The sequence below is a fragment of the Abramis brama genome (genome assembly GCF_963993115.1).
Source record: "Abramis brama genome assembly, chromosome: 23".
NCBI classification, from domain to species: domain Eukaryota; kingdom Metazoa; phylum Chordata; class Actinopteri; order Cypriniformes; family Leuciscidae; genus Abramis; species Abramis brama.
In genome coordinates this window covers 1,625,612-1,647,422 of record NC_139985.1, presented here as the reverse complement: position 1 = coordinate 1,647,422, position 21,811 = coordinate 1,625,612, and the positions used below count along the sequence as shown (strand labels likewise).

At 37.0% G+C, this 21,811-nt stretch overlaps 1 protein-coding gene across 1 annotated transcript in view; it reads right to left on the bottom strand.

The window, feature by feature from the left end:
• Positions 1-13,024, bottom strand: part of sult6b1 (sulfotransferase family, cytosolic, 6b, member 1) — a 54,718-nt gene extending 41,694 nt beyond the window's left edge. Inside the window, exon 1 of the mRNA XM_084101307.1 lies at positions 12,905-13,024. The gene's annotated coding sequence lies outside the window, so the exon portion shown is untranslated. The remainder of the gene's footprint in view (positions 1-12,904) is intronic.
• Between the last annotated feature and the right edge of the window lie 8,787 nt (positions 13,025-21,811).

Genomic DNA, 21,811 nt, shown 5'->3' with positions numbered 1-21,811 from the left:
TGTGTGCGCATGTGTGTATGAGAGTGAGTGAGTGTGTGTGTGTGAGAGTGTGAGTGTCTTTCGCTGCAGGGCTAAAGCTGTTGTTGTCACACATGACGTTGTGTTGCTGATTAAATATTTGTCATCAGCGGCTCAGGTCAAGCACACACAAACAGCCAGTTACATGCTCAGATTAACACGTGCACCAACACACACACACACACATACACACACACACACTTCAAATATGTAATATTAAGGTATTTTTCAATTCCTTCAAACAGCTGATCTAATAAATTCATCCAAACAACAATGCTTGATTAGCTCACGCTGTGATTAAATCTAACGATGAGAGATTAGAATTAATCTAAGAAGACAGGCACTTCATGTAATTCCCGTTTAATCCCGGAGCGTTCCCGTTTGTGCCACGTTCTCCTGCCCTGTGAGCGTGTGCTGTAACCCACAGACGAGCTCTCCAGTGCCGGCATTAGCTTGTTGTCATGTCTCTTAAGTGGTTTAGGACCTGTGGACAGGTTAGCGCTCTGGAATAGCGGGATTATCGGAAGAGTGATGGTCGAATGTCAGAAAGGTTAAAAACGACTTCTCTGAGTGAGCGATGAACGCTGCCGTCACACAGATTCATATTTCATACATTTATTAAGTCAGTTTGTGGTTTTGTAGGTAGATGCAGCTGGCAGACACCGACACATCGAGTCTAACATATACCAGGTTTTTACAGTTCTTCAGATATTATGAAATGCTAAATTCCATATGATCACGATATTTTTTCCCCATATCATATACGATATCAATATTTATCACAATATTCATTTACCATTAATGGAGAGAGAAATGATTTCCACATATTTGTTATGAGAATTGCTTGAGAATCAGTGTAAACATGTAAAGTGGCAACATTTTAATTTAGGGCCCAATGAAATTAATACAATTTTTCCCTAAATTCTGTGTTTTCCATTTTATTTTTGGGAGGGATTCTGTGTTTTATGATTTAATAGAAATGTATATAAAAATCAACAATTTAATCAAGCTTAAAATGTAATCAAATGAAAATATAACAATTAAATCTAATAAGGTGCTGCACAACAGATCTGTATGATTTGAAAACATGGATGAAAAAATATTTTGGTTGGTTTTATGATATTCCTTAGAAAAATTATTATTATTACTTTGAGTAGTACATTTTAGTATACAGTAGTGATATATTTCACTGTGAGCATCACATGTGTGTGAGTTTGTGCATCAGATGAAAGTGTGTGTGTGTGTGTGTGTGTTAATGTACTCGATGCACTTGCAATCTCCTAACAGTGAGCTCATCATCTCAGTGTTTTTGACCTCTCAGGATTTGCACAGTGAACCGTGACCCTTGACCCCGTAGCTTAAGCTATACGATCTGGCAGAAGATTTTCACATGACTCCCTGTAGCGCCGTTAGAACGACTCGTGTTGAAGTTAGAAACACAGTTCATTATCTTTATCGAAACCTGGTTTTCTATGTCAGATTGTTTCAGGAATCAGTGGTCGTGTAATCCTAATCTCAGTAAAGGTCTTCTGCCGACCCTTGACCTCTCTAGACACTAGCTCCTTTGTGAAAATGACAAACTTGCGTAATCTGTTTAGTGTAATGCGTTTAAGACAGTTGGCCAGAGTTTGGCAGGGACGCTTTGCCAGTGACTTTGCCAGGCAGGATTATGTTGGATAGATGTTTGGGTCACCTAAGAGGATTGAAGGTTTGACATCATACCTCGACACCTGGAGGCGGAGGTGAAGGAGGGACAGACGTTTATACAACCATCCAAAACATGTTAGAAAACACTCAAAAAGGTGTTTTATTTTATTATTTTTACATGGTGCCATGCAGGGTTTGAAATGAATGTAAGTTACCGTATAAGTTACCGGCCATTCAGAACTTAAACTAGCCAAAAAAAGAGAGAAATGAACCAGATTAGCTATGTCATTAGCTGATGTGTTTAATCTGGTTCATTTCTCTTTTTTTTGTCAAGTTATTAAATTTGGATTTCATACATTCATTTCTTATTCAAACAAAATCCTGTCATCCAGCATCTCCTCTCTTCCTCTTTCATCCTCATCCTTTTCACCAAAAATGTGTTTTAGTTGGTCAGATCAACACAGGACAAAGAACATCAAATAAATGTAGGATGTTGGAAAATAACATTGTCTTTTCCGTTCACCAAATGCTTTTTAATCTTTTGTTGCTTCAATGCAAATGAACAAGCGCACCGTTATTTGTTGTGTAGTGACGAGTGTGTTCAAATGAGCCAGATATGAGCAGATTCTGCGTAATACACTGTATTTAATAAATAATGATGACTCACAAATATTTGCGCTAAATCTGCGCAGATTTGTCGAACTTCACCAGCAAAGTGAGTAAACATAGTAACATGCCAAATTGTCTCATGAGTTCATTTTACCCGCATTTGGCGGATTAACGGGTGTTAATTTCAAACCCTGGTGCTATAAGACCTTATGCGCCAGAGAAACGAGAGCGCCGCCATCTTTAGAATATTGTCTTTGAACTTACGTTTTTTTCACCCTAGCAACCACCCAAAACACAGTTTTCTCCAGAGCGGCTATATATATAAATTAACTAAATTAATAACTTTTTTTACATCAAAAATGAACCATCACTGAACTTACTTTAGCTGGACTATGACACTATTTTCTTCTGGGAACAAACTTTGTTGCATTATTTTCCTGTTAAGCTGCTTTAAAACAATCTGTAGTGTTAAAAGCGCTATATAAATAAAGCTGACTTGACTTGACAACAGCACCCTAGCAACCACTCAAAACACCATAGCAACCACATAGAAATGTACTAAACCATTCAGAATGATTTTATATACACACAGAGACTCCTGTGCTTCCAGGGTTGACATGAGCTGGCCTTTGTTTCTCCAACACGGTTTTGCGGCACGCCAGCTTCATCATTCCCTCTCCGAACGCTGATTCCCTTGTGTTGGCATTGTATTGCCAACAAAGCTCAGGCATGATAAATTGTTAAAGCTGGAGATTCCCTCTTGCCACAGGGAGGATCTGTCAGAGACGAGCTGTCAAACACGGTTTTGGGAAGAGGCCGTGAGGAGCCAAGGCTGTCTGGTGCTGCTACTGTCTGAAGGGTATCACACACGCCGGACAAACAGGGACACACACACACACACACCGGACAAACAGGGACACACACACACTTACTCACACCACACACACACGCACACACATACTCACTCACTCACTCACTCACTCACTCACACACATACTCACTCACTCACACACACACTCACACACACGCACGTAGAGAAGCCAAGGCTGTCTGGTGCTGCTACTGTCTGAAGGGTATCACACACGCCGGACAAACAGGGACACACACACACACACACCGGACAAACAGGGACACACACACACTTACTCACACCACACACACACGCACACACATACTCACTCACTCACTCACTCACTCACACACATACTCACTCACTCACACACACACTCACACACACGCACGTAGAGAAGCCAAGGCTGTCTGGTGCTGCTACTGTCTGAAGGGTATCACACCCGCTGGACAAACAGGGACACACACACACGTACTCACATACACAGACACACACACACACCGGACACACAGGGACACACACACACTTACTCACACACACACACACACGTACTCACTCACACACATACTCACTCACACACACATACATACATACTCACACACACACTCACACACGTACTCACACACACACTCACACACGTACTCACTCCCTCATGTACTCACACACACACATACTCACTCACACACACACACACACACTCACTCACTCACACATACATACACGCATAAACACACACACACACGTTTTCACTCACACACACACACACATACTTACTCACACACATATTCACTCACACACACACACACTCACTCACACACACACACATTCTGTAATTCATGTTTATACATATTAGTAGACTAATGAAATAAACTAGCGAGTGCATGAAGTATTTTAACAGACTTGGCTTTGTAAAAGTGCTCATATTAGCAGAAGCACTGAGACACTGATCTGACTGTGAGTGGATTAGACGTGGATCAGGCTGTAATATTGTTTATGATCTTCCATCAGCGTCACTGAGGAAAGACTGGTATGGTGATAATCTGCACCGCAGCGGTGTGCTAATGCTAACGTTAGCAGAGAAAGCTTTAATATACGTCAAACAGATCAAATTCACCACTGATCCCTCCAAATATCTATTGTACAAAAGATTTAATCTGATTTAATGCTATTTGATATGATGAGGGTTTGCTAATACAAACTATTTTAGGAATAGATTTGTTCTTCTTCCCCCTCCCTACCTCACCTTTCTCCTATGATTTGACTGTATATTTGTTTATGTAAATGCGTGTTTATGTTGTTCAAGGATTAAAACACATTTGCTGTCACGACGTTACATCCCTATCCACCGAGAATAAGTTAATTGTATCCTGCAGTAAGTTTTTGTCAAGACAGTATTAAAGTTAAAGATTCATACTGATATATTAGTATCTGCTGTGGAATAGCTCTGAAGATTATGTTTAACTGAACATCTTATTTATGTTTATTTTGGAATAACTAAAGCTGGCTCTAGAATCTTAATCATAGGGTTAACCGTAAAGAAGAATAACTTTGATATTGTTAGTAATATTTCAGCTGGACTGAAGCAGCTTCGGTTTACTTGATTATCCATGCATAATATTTTAGAAAAATCATGAGTATCAAATATGATCATCAGGCTTTTGAGGAAGATTTATTTGTTCATCTCTCAATCATTGTATTGCATTGCATTATATATTTTAAAACTACAGAGCTTTGATCATAAAACTAAGCATTTAAAAATCACCTTACTAAGACATATTATTGGCAGATATTTATATGCATTTTATGCAAGTATCTGCTATACCGTTATAAAGATGCAAGTGATCAGAATGTGTAACCTTTTAATAGATTTTTAACAAATATTTTGTCCGAAGTTTCAATAAACTGTTCCATTTAAAGAATATATATATATATATATTTCTGACTATTATTTCGTATGTCAGGCTTTACAGGGTTAAAGTTGTTGTGTTTGGCTTAACCTAAGTCCACAAAGAACAAGTTTGCAATGTTCTCTATCCAATAAAGACTGGTACTGTTTTCAAAATAAGGAATAAACCCTGTTATGTAATGAAACTAGAGGCGTTTGGATGAATGTTTTATACCCTGTAAACAGTCAGGAAGAGTCTTTTACAATGTCAGATCAGGTAAAAGCATAATTCATCATACATGACTTGGTTAAAGGCCGTCATTTACACTTTAACATGATCATCGTTGATTGGCTGTAGTTTTTGATAATATTGAGAATTATCTTCAACCCTATTAATTTAAGTGTGGATTTGTAATGGATTTGATACACTTTCTGCTGCATTGATTGTTGTTCCTAACTCTGTGAACTGATTAAAGGGGTGGTTGAATATGATTTGACTTTTCTAACTTTAGTTAGTGTGTAATGTTGCTGTTTGAGCATAAACAACATCTGCAAAGTTACAACGCTCAAAGTTCAAAGCAAAGGGAGATATTTGCTTTTAAAGAAATCGCTTTTTAAGGACTACAACAAACGGCTGGTAGAGACTACACCACATTCCTCCCGGGTTAGTGACATCACCAACCCTAGAATTTACATAAACCCCGCCCCCTGAACACGATTTATAGATTATCAAGACAGAATATGCTAATCAATGACTAGAAGATAACTACACATCAGCTTCATAAACTCATCAACTAACCATTCAGAAATGTCCTGTTGCTTCTACATGTTGTCACTTCTTCTTGAGTCTCTCCATCATTGTCTGACTCCGGTTTGAACATAAAAGGCAAAAAAAAATGTAAATTTTCAGTGCATGTGTGTGTGAGGTAAAAGGACACAAGCTGTTGAAGCTCCGCCCCCTGTGCCGGGAGCAGCAGCTAATTTGCATTTAAAGGGACAGACACAAAACGGTGCGTTTTTGCTCACCCTCAAAAAGTGACAATATTAACATGCTATATAAAAATATCTGTGGGGTATTTTGAGCTAAAACTTCACACACACACTCTGGGGACATCAGAGACTTATTTTACATCTTGTGAAAAGGGCATTATACCACCCCTTTAAAGACGTTTTGGATAAATAAATTAAAAACATCTGTCAAATGTATGAATTAGTAAGTGAGATTGCCTCTTTATTTCAAGATTGACATTTTACATTGGTCACCAAACATAAACCTTGTAACTCATATATGAGTTTGTGCTGTGGTTCAAACTAATTTACAAGGAACATTAATTTGTTTATATAGTGTGCCTGTAATATAGTCTGGTTTGTAGTTTCTTTAATTAAGCGTAGTTTTGTGGATCATGTTGACCTAGCTCTGTCTAATTTGGCTTCTGTCACGAGGGATTTGCACCAAGATTTTAATTGGACTCAGATGCTGATGATAACAAAAGACATGAGAATCATTTTCGCCTCTGTGTGCATGATGATATGGTCAGTTGTGAAGCGTTTTTGTGTTAAGAAGTCGCCCGCTGAGAAGAGTTCAGAAGAGTTGTGATGAACTCAGTGACCTGGAGGGTGGATCACCAGACGCTGTTATTGTTTGAGTTCTGATGTCCATCTGTAAGTACGCTGAAAAAAACGGTAGCATTTACTTGCGGGGGGGGGTTGTAATAATGCTATAATTACAAAGAAACAGCAATGATTTTTGATTTTGAATACTCTATTAGATGGACTAAAATGCTTCTGGAAAAAAAAGTTCCATGACCGATAATGTTTTTGTGCAAAATTTTTTAGAACATTATTAAAGACCAGATAACTTTAAACAAATGTTCTATCAACGTAACTGCTCATATCTTTGAGAGAACCTTGCCAGAACGTTTGTTAAAGGGGTTATGTTAAAGTCATTATAATCTGAACACACATCTGTATACTGTATCAGTGTATCAGCGTCAGTCATTATAATCTGAACACACATCTGTATACTGTATCAGCGTATCAGCGTCAGTCATTATAATCTGAACACACATCTGTATACTGTATCAGTGTATCAGCATCAGTCATTATAATCTGAACACACATCTGTATACTGTATCAGTGTAGACAGCGTCAGTCATTATAATCTGAACACACATCTGTATACTGTATCAGTGTATCAGAGTCAGTCATTATAATCTGAACACACATCTGTATACTGTATCAGTGTAGACAGCGTCAGTCATTATAATCTGAACACACATCTGTATACTGTATCAGTGTAGACAGCATCAGTCATTATAATCTGAACACACATCTGTATACTGTATCAGTGTATCAGCGTCAGTCAATATAATCTGAACACACATCTGTATACTGTATCAGTGTATCAGCGTCAGTCATTATAATCTGAACACACATCTGTATACTGTATCAGTGTATCAGCGTCAGTCATTATAATCTGAACACACATCTGTATACTGTATCAGTGTATCAGAGTCAGTCATTATAATCTGAACACACATCTGTATACTGTATCAGTGTATCAGCGTCAGTCATTATAATCTGAACACACATCTGTATACTGTATCAGTGTAGACAGCGTCAGTCATTATAACCTGAACACACATCTGTATACTGTATCAGTGTATCAGCATCAGTCATTATAATCTGAACACACATCTGTATACTGTATCAGTGTAGACAGCATCAGTCATTATAATCTGAACACACATCTGTATACTGTATCAGTGTAGACAGCGTCAGTCATTATAATCTGAACACACATCTGTACACTGTATCAGTGTAGACAGCGTCAGTCATTATAATCTGAACACACATCTATATACTGTATCAGTGTAGACAGCATCAGTCATTATAATCTGAACACACATCTGTATACTGTATCAGTGTATCAGCGTCAGTCATTATAATCTGAACACACATCTGTATACTGTATCAGTGTATCAGCGTCAGTCATTATAATCTGAACACACATCTGTATACTGTATCAGTGTATCAGCATCAGTCATTATAATCTGAACACACATCTGTATACTGTATCAGTGTAGACAGCATCAGTCATTATAATCTGAACACACATCTGTATACTGTATCAGTGTAGACAGCATCAGTCATTATAATCTGAACACACATCTGTATACTGTATCAGTGTATCAGCGTCAGTCATTATAATCTGAACACACATCTATATACTGTATCAGTGTAGACAGCGTCAGTCATTATAATCTGAACACACATCTGTATACTGTATCAGTGTAGACAGCGTCAGTCATTATAATCTGAACACACATCTGTATACTGTATCAGTGTAGACAGCGTCAGTCAATATAATCTGAACACACATCTGTATACTGTATCAGTGTAGACAGCGTCAGTCAATATAATCTGAACACACATCTGTATACTGTATCAGTGTAGACAGCATCAGTCATTATAATCTGAACACACATCTGTATACTGTATCAGTGTATCAGCGTCAGTCATTATAATCTGAACACACATCTGTATACTGTATCAGTGTAGACAGCGTCAGTCAATATAATCTGAACACACATCTGTATACTGTATCAGTGTAGACAGCGTCAGTCAATATAATCTGAACACACATCTGTATACTGTATCAGTGTATCAGCGTCAGTCATTATAATCTGAACACACATCTGTATACTGTATCAGTGTAGACAGCGTCAGTCATTATAATCTGAACACACATCTGTATACTGTATCAGTGTAGACAGCGTCAGTCAATATAATCTGAACACACATCTGTATACTGTATCAGTGTATCAGCGTCAGTCATTATAATCTGAACACACATCTGTATACTGTATCAGTGTAGACAGCGTCAGTCATTATAATCTGAACACACATCTGTATACTGTATCAGTGTATCAGCGTCAGTCATTATAATCTGAACACACATCTGTATACTGTATCAGTGTATCAGCGTCAGTCATTATAATCTGAACACACATCTGTATACTGTATCAGTGTATCAACATCAGTCATTATAATCTGAACACACATCTGTATACTGTATCAGTGTATCAGCGTCAGTCATTATAATCTGAACACACATCTGTATACTGTATCAGTGTATCAGCATCAGTCATTATAATCTGAACACACATCTGTATACTGTATCAGTGTAGACAGCGTCAGTCATTATAATCTGAACACACATCTGTATACTGTATCAGTGTAGACAGCGTCAGTCAATATAATCTGAACACACATCTGTATACTGTATCAGTGTATCAGCATCAGTCATTATAATCTGAACACACATCTGTATACTGTATCAGTGTATCAGCATCAGTCATTATAATCTGAACACACATCTGTATACTGTATCAGTGTAGACAGCGTCAGTCATTATAATCTGAACACACATCTGTATACTGTATCAGTGTAGACAGCGTCAGTCAATATAATCTGAACACACATCTGTATACTGTATCAGTGTAGACAGCGTCAGTCAATATAATCTGAACACACGTCTGTATACTGTATCAGTGTATCAGCATCAGTCATTATAATCTGAACACACATCTGTATACTGTATCAGTGTATCAGCATCAGTCATTATAATCTGAACACACATCTGTATACTGTATCAGTGTAGACAGCGTCAGTCATTATAATCTGAACACACATCTGTATACTGTATCAGTGTAGACAGCGTCAGTCATTATAATCTGAACACACATCTGTATACTGTATCAGTGTATCAGCATCAGTCATTATAATCTGAACACACATCTGTATACTGTATCAGTGTAGACAGCGTCAGTCATTATAATCTGAACACACATCTGTATACTGTATCAGTGTAGACAGCGTCAGTCATTATAATCTGAACACACATCTGTATACTGTATCAGTGTATCAGCATCAGTCATTATAATCTGAACACACATCTGTATACTGTATCAGTGTATCAGAGTCAGTCATTATAATCTGAACACACATCTGTATACTGTATCAGTGTAGACAGCGTCAGTCATTATAATCTGAACACACATCTGTATACTGTATCAGTGTAGACAGCGTCAGTCATTATAATCTGAACACACATCTGTATACTGTATCAGTGTAGACAGCGTCAGTCATTATAATCTGAACACACATCTGTATACTGTATCAGTGTATCAGCGTCAGTCATTATAATCTGAACACACATCTGTATACTGTATCAGTGTAGACAGCGTCAGTCATTATAATCTGAACACACATCTGTAGACTGTATCAGTGTATCAGCGTCAATCATTATAATCTGAACACACATCTGTATACTGTATCAGTGTATCAGCGTCAATCATTATAATCTGAACACACATCTGTATACTGTATCAGTGTATCAGCGTCAATCATTATAATCTGAACACACATCTGTATACTGTATCAGTGTATCAGCGTCAGTCATTATAATCTGAACACACATCTGTATACTGTATCAGCGTCAGTCATTATAATGGCTTCTATTTGCTTTTGACGCTATGCTCATATCCAGTAAAGGCAAATGTCAGCTGTTAAGGGAACACCAGTGGGCGGGGCGTATGGTGCAGTGATGTGTAACTATTGGTCGATGTCTTGCTCTGGAGGCGGGTGTATGCAAATGTTTTTCTCTGTGTGACATCACAAATCCTGCAATGTATGGAGTTTGGTTATGCTTTGTTGATAATGAGAACGTTCTGAGCTCTGAAACTCACAGGATGTTTCAATGCTACAAATACCTCTTATATGCCAAAAGATCAAGGCAAATTTGATTTCTCATTTCACGACCCCTCTCTGAGAGCGTTCCCTGTTAGCTAGACAGTATTTGAGTTTGTTTGCTTGATCTTTCTAGCTCTGAAACCAGTGCATCAGAGGACTGGTTATGTAAACTAACTGGCTGTAGTTCACTTCAGGGCAGCGGCTCTGTCTGGTCCCTCGTTTCAGAGGGAACGCCGGTGAGACAGATGGTGTGAGCCCATGTGACCGACCCCACCACCCCTTCACGCCGACTGCTGGGCTTTTGGTTCTGGCTGACTCTCTTCCAGTGAGCATGCTGGGTTTGTTGAGTCTGAATCCTGTCTGAAACGGCGCTCAGCCGGACCACCTTTGGAGCCCAGCTGGTTCAGAGCGCTAATGATGTCTTAATCTAGGTTAGTGATTATTTCAGACAAGTGTAGTGAGAGTTTAGCATGTGCTTTTTGTTCCGAGACACACTGGCATGATCCCAAATAAACACAGTAATCTGTGTGGTGTGACGGGAGGTTGCAGTGCAATTAAAATTCCCTTTTTGCCCAACCGTTTTGCATTAAAAATCTATATTTTGTGTTCATTTTCACCCGTGTGCACTTCAGTCCAAACGGACGTGCCATTAGTGGATATAATCTGTTTTTGAGGTTGTTACACAACACTTCACACTCAGAACACAGAGTACAAAGTCGCATACTGACACACACACACACACACACACACCGTGGCATTCGTCCTCTCTGTGAGGTCTAACCCCGCTCGCTCACCAATCCCTCGGCACGTCACTTCCATTGCATTATAAAGATGCAGTCAGAGAGCATGATTTTTCTCAATGGATGCGATAGCATATATGAGTTATCATGGAGGAAGTTGGTTCTTTATTAGGCCTATATTACATGTATATTTATAAAATAAGACGTTTAATTAATAAATTAAATAAAATGTAATCAATTGAATACAATTAAATGGGTATTTTTTAGGCTTTTAGTCCATGTCTTTTTGTTTTACACCACTAGTGAAAATGCATTTTCCAATTTTATACAATATCAGAGTTAAGCGTTGAACAGCATTTTAGTATTAGTTAAGAAGTACTAATAAAAGTGTTTTTTTGTTTGTTTGTTTTTACAATATAAGGTGATTTTGGATGCAGTGGATTTATGCCAGTGTTACTTTTGTATTATTTAAAATGTTATGTTATGTGCTTTTTTAATGTTTATTTTTAATAGTTTTTTTAATATTTCTGTTTAGCTTTATTTTTGTCAGTTTTAGTCATTTTAGTACGTCAATTTAAGCTATTTTTTATTTTATTTATTAAACTAATATAGTATATTTACATTTATTCAGTATATTTACAAAATACTAATAATGATGTTATTTAAATGCAAAAATTTAATAATAATAATAATAGCAAAAATATTTCAGTTAGGTGCCAAGGCAACAATTCTAATTTTCTAATAAAGTTTTTTATTCTAATATAATCATATCATATATAGCCTAATATTTAATAACCGAAAAATATTTGTAACCGTAAAGATTGTAATAGTTTAAGTTAACGATAACAACACTGATTATTTTATTTTTTTTGCTTGTTTCATGTACTGAGAGACTTTCGGGAGACTAGTTAGTTGCTCATTTAAACTGGAAAACTGAACACATTTAATTGTTACATGATGCTTCATGTTCTCATGTTCTCTCCTGTGATATTTTGATCATGTGGTTTATTATAGTGAGGTTTCAGCAAGATCTGATGAGCTGATCATTGCAGTCAAATCCATTCAGAAAGGCATTATTCGTCTCAGAAATGAAGTATAATGTATAGTTCTGGTGTCTACCAGCAGGGGCCGTTGTAGTCGTGATCTACAATGATATCAAGAGACAAGCCTCAGAACATGTTACATGAGAGATTGTGAGACACTTAATAGTGGCAGGTGATGTAAACACACACATACACACTGACCTCATGATATAATTGCCTTTATGTCAGTATATTTAAATCTGCTTGTTAAATGTAATGTAACATTACAGCTGTTTATCTTTCATCTGAATCCAGTTAGGTTTGTTTTGATGCTTCCAAATACAGAATAGGCCTAGTTTAATATGCTTACTGTACTTACAAGCATGTCGTCCTGTGTGCTTTTCTCCGGATATCCGTATATATCCACAGGCGGACAGCGGCTTCATATTTAATCCTGATTCGGAAGTTATGTCACGCTGTCATTTTAGGAGTGTGGAGTAACTTTGTGAGAGGAATTAGGCAGCTTTTATAGTAAACAGGCCAAAGTACAAATCTCAATCACTGTTCAAACTGTACAGGATTGGAGTGCAACATTTGATTCGTTTGAATTTGGCCTATTTTAAGGCAAGGCGAACAGGGTAAAAGATTTAACTAGATATCACCATACTTCCCCTGTTGATTGAGTGCATTAAGAATTGCAAATATTTTTTTTTGCATTACAAATTCTCTGAAATGTCATGTTTAAGTATGCAAATGCGTCATCTGTTGTTCAAAAGATGCTTGGTTATTTTGGCAGAAAACAAATATCATCTGTTGCTCGCACAAAGCTCATATCCATATGTTATTATATCATGAGCTCAATATCATGCAGACACATTGTGTGCCTCACAATGCTCCATATATAGGGAAACGGTCCGTCAAGACTAATTGCAGCTTTATCCATACTCAGTTTTGGGGAGCGTGACCCATGAAAGCAGAGGCCAGGTCATTTGTGTCTCTCACATTGCTCTGCCTGTCACGGGTCACTGAAGTGTGTGTCAGGGTATGTGTCCCATGGCTCCTTCTATGAGGCCCCGTGTGTGTGTGTTCTGTGACTGACAGCTCATTAATGACTAACGACTGGCCACGCCCCCCCATGAGCACGGCAGACTATTCTCCACGTTTCTCAGGGAATAAAACACCCTAAAATGTCCTTTATAAGTTGTTGGACTGGTGGTTTTTCTTGCAGTGTGGAGGTCCTGGAGATCAGCAAAGTAGTGATTAAAATGAATTTTTTAGTTGTTGTATGGTTTTAATACTTTGGCTGTGTGACTGTTTATAGATGTTATGGACATGCGCATCATGAACATGGATATCAGAGGTTTGTTATAGACACACTGGTCGCCATGTTGAGGAGGACCATCATGCACTGGTTAGAGAAACTCTGACACGAGGGTCGGTCTCTGTCTGTGTGGAAAATCATCTCATTTACAGTGAAAACAAGGGCTGAAACTGCTCCCATGAGGATTGTTTAAAATGTTTAAAATGGTTTAAAATGAATATTTTCACCAAAAAAAAAAATAATAATAATAAATAAATATATATATATATATATATATATATATATATATATATATATATATATATATATATAGTGTAAATATACTATATATTATTTATGTATACATTTCATTTATTTATAAACTAAATTTGCAATATTTGCACAATTGTATTTTACATTTTGTATATTTACAGTAAATACTTAAAATCAAATCTATTATTATTAACACACACACAGAGAAACACACACACACACACACACACACACATTATATATAAAGCCTAAAATATTAACATTTATATTAATTACACAAAATTATAATTTGCCATTTAAGTCACATATTATTATTATTATTATTATTAAGATTATTTGAAAATAAAACTTAATATTAAAATTAATACATTAAAATTAATATTACATATTTTTGTTAAGATTATTTTGTAAATATACAGAATGAATGTAAATATAATAACACTATAAAAACACTTTCTCTTCTATATATAAAAAAAAAAAAAAAAAAATCCTGCGTTAGATTAAACTGAGAATGGTTATAGCACTTGCATATTGTTGTCCTACTGTTAGTTTCACTGCTCCTATTGTTCTCTTGTAAGTCGCTTTGGATAAATGCGTCTGCTAAATGAATACATGTAAATGTAAATAAATTTAATAAATTTAAAATGCAAAATAAATTTCAAAATGAAAACTACATGCAGTATATTTACACAATAATATATATATATATATAAATTAATAAATTATCAAAATTAATAAATTGAATAAATTAAATTCCCTTTTTAAAGTGGAACTACTTTTCTAGGTGGATGAATGTGCATTACCAGCATAATTCCTGTAGGTGGAGTTTACTCAGAGTGTTTACTCAGTGTGAATGGTGCATTAGATATTAGGAGTGTTGAAATGAATCGTCTGCGTCGATGCAGTAATAGACCAAAATCAATTACAGACTACTGTGTTTCTCTGATGTCATTCGTCACATACGCGCTTCTCGCGCTAGCGTAATCTTGAAAAGTGAGGATGCAATGCATTGTGATATCGAAATGTTGACATGATTATCATAATCGAATTGAATCGTGAGACCAGTGACGATGCACACCCCTATTAGATATATCACGTCTCTTTCTGCTATCCATGATTTGAACGAGTCAAAATAATGTTTTGTGGTGATCCATATAATGCCACAGATGCTATCGATGGATCTTTGATTGTACTGAACCAAGAATGTTCCTTTAATTTCAGGTGTGTGTCAGTAGCTGTACGGCGGTTCTGCTTGACCTCGTGTGCTTTGTTGTGTGTGTGTTTACCCTAGCAAGGTTCACACTGATCTAATGGAGGGACACAAGTTACGAAACAGCAGCGTTCGCTGTGGCAGCAACGTCTGGCCCCGCAGCAATGTTTACGCTCAGAGTGATTTTATTAAAACAGTATAGGTCAAAGCAACTGGGCCATTTCTGTTAGCCCCTCAGCTCAGCCACAAATATACTGTTCCCGACGGGCTTGGAGCTTGACTGACTCAGAGAACAGGATGTTCTGGACTCGTTTCAGAGGAGGAGGGGGAATAACAGAGAGAGAGAGAGAGAGAGAGAGAGAGAGAAGAGGAAAATGAAAAAAAAATGGGGAAAAAAACCTGCGGCTACTGTGACAGCGGCAGCAGAATGCCGGCCTGTTTGTTTTGAACAACTTTAAATGTGCTTTGATGCTTGAATGGCAACTCAAAAATTCAGGGCCAAACCCTGAGAGAGAGCGATCGATGTGGGGGTGGAGTCAGAGGCGGGGTCAGAGGCGGGGTCAGAGGCAGAGGCGGGGCCATCCATTATGAGAACAAACACAGACTTCACAGAGATTATCTCTTTGGTTTTTAACAAGCGATACAGATTATATTCATGTTTTTGAGTGTTCTAAATGAACACAAAACCAAATCCAATAAATATGAAAATTATAATTAAAGTATTCTGGTGGCCTCAGCCTCCTGGTCCTAAATGCAGCTTTTAATACTGTTTGCCATTCAGTACTTCCATCTCGTCTAACTGCTGTTGGTATCACTGGTACTGTCTTTCGGTGGCTAACTTCATTAATAAACACACAACACACAATAGCATTAATAAACACACTGTGGTGTACCTCAAGGTTCCGTTCTTGGTCCACTTCTGTTTCTAATCTGTATGCTTCCTCTTGGTCAGATCATTCAGCATCATGGTCTTAATTTCCATAGTTATGCTGATGATATACAAATCTATCTCACCTTTCAGCCTAAAACTGAATCACCCCCCCCCCCCCCCCCCCCCCCATCACTTCCTCCATCACTTCCTGTCTACAAGATCTCAAAGTATGGATGGCTCAAAACTTTTAAACTATGACTACAAAACTATGACTCGGCTCACATCACATGCTCTGGCTCCCTATCAATCGCATTCAGTTTAAAAAACTTGTCATTGTAGATCTGTTTTATTTGTGTTATTTGTCAATATTATATAAAGTGTCCTTGGGTTCTTGAAAGGCGCTATATAGTAAATAAAACAAATTATTATTATTATTATTATATAAACAATGCTAAGATTATTTTTATGCAGAACCTTTATAATTATTATTGTTTTATTTCAGCTTTTTGACCTCTGGTGATTTTTTATTTATTTTTTTAACTAATACTTATAATGTTTTTATGTAAGTATTGGATAACTGATCTGATTTTTTAATCATTGTTGATTATTAATTATTGTAGACAAAATTATTTACAAAAAACTGGTACTTTGGCTAAATAATAATAATTATTAGTATTATTAATAATAATTTAGTGTTTTTAAATATGATACAGATTATTTTTATATTTAAGTGTCTGATAACTAAATATGATAACTAGAATAATCTAATAATTATTGTCTTATTTCTGCTTTTTGACATATGTGATTGTTTTTTATTGGATAACTGATATGAAGATCGGATTTTTAATTATTGTTAATTATTATAAAATATGTAAATGAACATTTAAAAAATAAATATAAAAAATATCTAATTAAAAAAAATCAATATTTACAATTTACAGTTTGCCTCACTAATATAAATGATTAATATTATTAATAATAATAATTTAGTTTTATTTTAAATATGATACAGATTATTATGTGTCTGAGAACAGAAATACAGAATAATTTATAATTATTGTTTTGACATGTACTGATAACTAATTTTCCCTTTATTTGAATGTTGTTGTTTTTGTTTTTTTGAGTAATAGATAACCAGTTAGCAGATCTGAAATTGTAATTATCATCAATTATTGTAAAAATATTTTTAAAATGTTAGCTCACTAATAATAATTATTGACAATAATAATAATTTAGTTTTTGAAATATTATACAGATTGTTTTTATGTCTAATATCTAGTCTAATCTTTAGACCACAATGATATAAAAACTTTAGCATTATGAATATACATTTTTTTTGAAGCATATCTGTAACTTAAGCATTAATGACTGTAAGTAGTTTGGTAGGCCTATATTAAAATATGAAGTATAATTGAATATTGCTGTTGTTCTTTAGACGCTACATCATGACATTTATCAGAAGACCTGATATAAATGAACCGATAACCAAATAAATAAACATAAAAGTGTGAATGAATATCAGTAAAGCATTCCGGATGAAAGCGATTATGGGTTTATCTGAGTGTGTAAACATAGAGCGCACTGTGAACTGCGTGCAAGACCTTTCTAAGGCCACTCAGGAGCCCTGCCAAGTCTGATCGCCGCTTGTTTTTGAGACGCGACCTCTTTCTCTGTGAGAGAGTTAGTTTTTTGGCCCCGGGTTTTGTTTTGATCCCTCTCTGCTTGTGTGTGCTGACAGGATCTATGAGGATTATGAGGTCTGTGTACTGTAGCAGAGGAAACCCTCGAGCCCTTTCTGCTGATCATATACAACAAATACAGACCCGCTCTTTCCAAGAAAGGACCTCGGATCTGATTATCACATCGGGGTTCGGTTGCGAATGCTTGGTGTGTGTGTGTGTGTGTGTGTGTTCGTTTACTGTAGTGTATCACAGATGTCCTGCTTCTACAGGACGCTTGTAATCTTTCTGCCGGTTGGTGGAGGCTCTTGGTTTTCTGTCACAACCGATTTGGTTGACAGTAAACTTTGTTTGCACACAGGCTCACCAGCCAAAAACACAGACTAAATCCTAATGCCTCCCCCGTTGTGTCTGAGAGCCGTCTTTTAAAAGCATTTGCAACTCTGTAATGCCTTCGTTTCCACTGGGGATTTGTAGACGATTAACGAAAACAAAAGCAAATTCAAGATGTTGCCTTGTTAACGCTCACAGAAACCACAGCGTTTTGTGATATTTTGGCCTTAACATCTTCCAGTTCTCTTAGTTTAGGATTCTGAATTAAAATTAAATTCTTGTGAGATTTACAATAGAGAAATAATGAGTTGCCGTGACTGTTCATTTTAAAAGTGTTTCAATGTTTTCAAAATCAAAATTATGATTTTATCATTTTATAAAGTTATGTAACTGTAGCTACTCAAGCAAGTCTCATTAAAAAAAACATTTAGCCTTTATAAATTATATTTTAAAGTTAAAATATTAAAGTTAATGTGACTGTTCTAAACTCGAACTGAAGAAGAAAATGACTCATTTTTAAAAAGTAGTTTGGCATTATATTTTGTATAGGCTATTTTTTTAATATAATATACAAAAAAAACAAACATTTTATCTATTTAAAATAAATTAGCCTATTTTTTTCTTTTTTGTTGAGCAGCATATTGTATATGTAAAATATAAATAAATATATATTTGAAAAATGTGTTTAAAATTCTGGTAACTACCTTGACTCACTAATAATTATTATTATTTTGAATAATAATTGTTAAAAAAAAAATTCTCATGTGTAAGTGGCTTTGAACAAAAGCATCTGCTAAATGAGTAAATATAAATGTTAGATGCACACAATGATGATGATGATGTAGACTGTAATAAAACTAATAAAACAATTTTTTTTTTTAAATGGTAGGCCTATATAAGTTTTAGCAAGCCAACATGAACACAAAAATTACATTTCCAAGAACTTGGCACATTAAAAGATTTCTCCTTTTTATAATTTTATGCATCTACATGTCACCATATGCACCGATTTTGGAAAAAAATCTGTAAATGCATGAGCATTTTAACCATATTTTGGATGGACACACAATAAAAGACCCTGGGCAATGTATCATTAATGTGGGTGTCAAACAAAAGAAACCGAAATAGAGAGAGAAGGAAAGCAGTGTCTGTCCAGACTTATCAAGCATTTATTGCATGTCATCAGAGCGACGGCTCCAGAATCTGATGTATATTTTAAAAGAGCCGTTTCGGAGAAGAAGTCGTCCGTGTAGACTTCAGGAGCTCAAGCGTGAAAGACACGGGACGGTTTAAACCTGATATCCCGGCAAACCCAATGCTAATCCCCATCACGATGTGGAACGACTCTCTCGGCAGAGGTGCAGTTGTCTTCATCCCTTTATGCTTTGCACAACACCGTGACACCTTCTCCCTGCGTGCACACACACGCTCCCTCTTCTCACGTTTATAAGGGGCTACGCACTCATAATGGAGCTCTGAACTGAACCTGAAAGCGTTCAGGGCGCTAAAAGCCCTCAGCGTTACACTGGAAACCATGCTGTGAGTCTTTGTTGGAACTGTATCTTCTTTTCATGGCCTTCACACTCACAGAGAGCCTGTGTCCTCCGTTGGCCCTAATGAACTCTCGTTGGGTCAAATGTTTTTGGTAGGCTGATGTCTCCGCATGTGCTCATGTTGACAGATGCGTGAAGTATGTTTGAGCCCGAGGACTTCAGGACTTCAGGACTTCAGGACTTCAGTCTGCTGTTAATCCCAATGGATTGGCCCTTAAGACCACTTGACCTACATTAGCACAGAGACTGGAAGATGTGGAGATGTATGGCGTTTTGTGGAGAGTAGACGCTGATGGTGTCGGTTAGGTTTATATTAGAGGACACGCCCACTTTCTGTTCACCGCCCACCTTATGCTAATGAAAAATGGCTAGCTTCAATCTGATTGGCTGGTTTCTAACTTCCGTGAGTCAAGGTGCACATGCGTCTCAATGAGCTTCGTTTTGAATCAGTATATCATGCGTGTGAATTCAGACCACTGGTAAGGACAGTTAAGGGATCGATATAGGCCTACTTTAAGCAAAATCGAAAAACGAACTGATGTGACGTCATTTCGAAAACAAAATCAGGCCGAAACGAAGTTCGTTTTAGGAGTTCAAAACGGCTTGCCAAAGCGAACTTTCCGGAAATGTTCGCTCCGGCTGGTAAACACCTCTGTACTACCATTGGTCCGTGGCGATTATGTAAGAGGTGGGTGTGGCTCTGAGACTCCGCCTTCTTTCACATGCAAATCTTTTCTGGTTCATTTCTCCTGTTGAGTCCATCAAGGTCAGACGTCCGTGAGTGAAAACATGAACACGCTGGAGAGCTGCTGAAATCGGTCACTTGTTCACACATTTAATATTTTCTATATGGTGAATGGCACATAATGCACTATATACGGGATAGGTAATGATTCAAACAGTGTAAATATGCAAATGAAGTATATAATTGACGTGTCACGTGAACCTCCTCAGCTCCGGTCCAGAGACACGATAGCAGAGCGGATCATATGATCGAATCGACTCGGACCAGAAAGCGTATTGGACTCATTTCAATTCTGCTCAGAACAGAGATGCAGAGAATAGAGATTAGGCTTTAACGAGCTGTGATATAAACAAAACGCTATTGGCTATTTTTAAAAAGGGGAGGAGCTGTACGATGTGTCCTGCCCTGACTTCCTGTTTCAGTGGAAATAACATTGTATAATGCTGTGCATTTCTTTAAAGCTAAAGCACCACATTGGAATTCACACTTATCTGAACAGTAAGCCCCGCCTCCTTTGATTTGATTGGCCACTGATAGATAGACCACTGAGGCAGGCCAGCCTAAAAATGTAACTTTTAAAACTTCCATCTATAGAGGGTTTGCACCTACGTCACGATTTGGTCAGTTACCCGGATGCCATATTGGAGGTACTCGGATGTAAACAACGGCATGGATTGCACTGTTTATGTACTGAACACATTGTTACACTAATTTATGATGTCTAAACCACGGAAAAAACACATGGAAGCTGCAAAATCATATAGAGAAGGACTTAGTAAGCAGGAAAGAGCGTGAAATTTTGACAAACTTAAGTTAATCTGTGGTAAAGATCCAAACGAGCTAGCTTCTCTAGCCCTTACTGCAATTCTTCCTTCTATTTCTAATCCCGACATCGGCTACGTTCAGATTGTCAGTCCAAAAAAAGCACATGAAATCCGTTTCAAGCTACATCCATAACTTATGTGGTTTAAAATCCTATTCAATCAGGAAATCCACTTCAGTCTGAACGCTCTGATCGGATTTTCGCGTGGTTTATGTGACTTTCTCACGCCACGTAAAATGTAAACGTCAGACGTTGTTATAGGGAACATGCTGAAACTCGCTGCCGAAACAAGGCTGTGTTGTTTCAAAGTGCCAGACGAGCAGAAAATTATTATTTTTGAAATGTATTTTGAAACCGGCGCGGAAAAAGAGTTCAAGGGCTCAAGACGCGCGGCGGCTACACATTTCCATGTTGTAAAATTTAAATAAGACAACATTTCTATTGCAAATGCAAACTCCTCCATCAACGCAACATCATTGCCGTATTGTCAAAGAGCTGC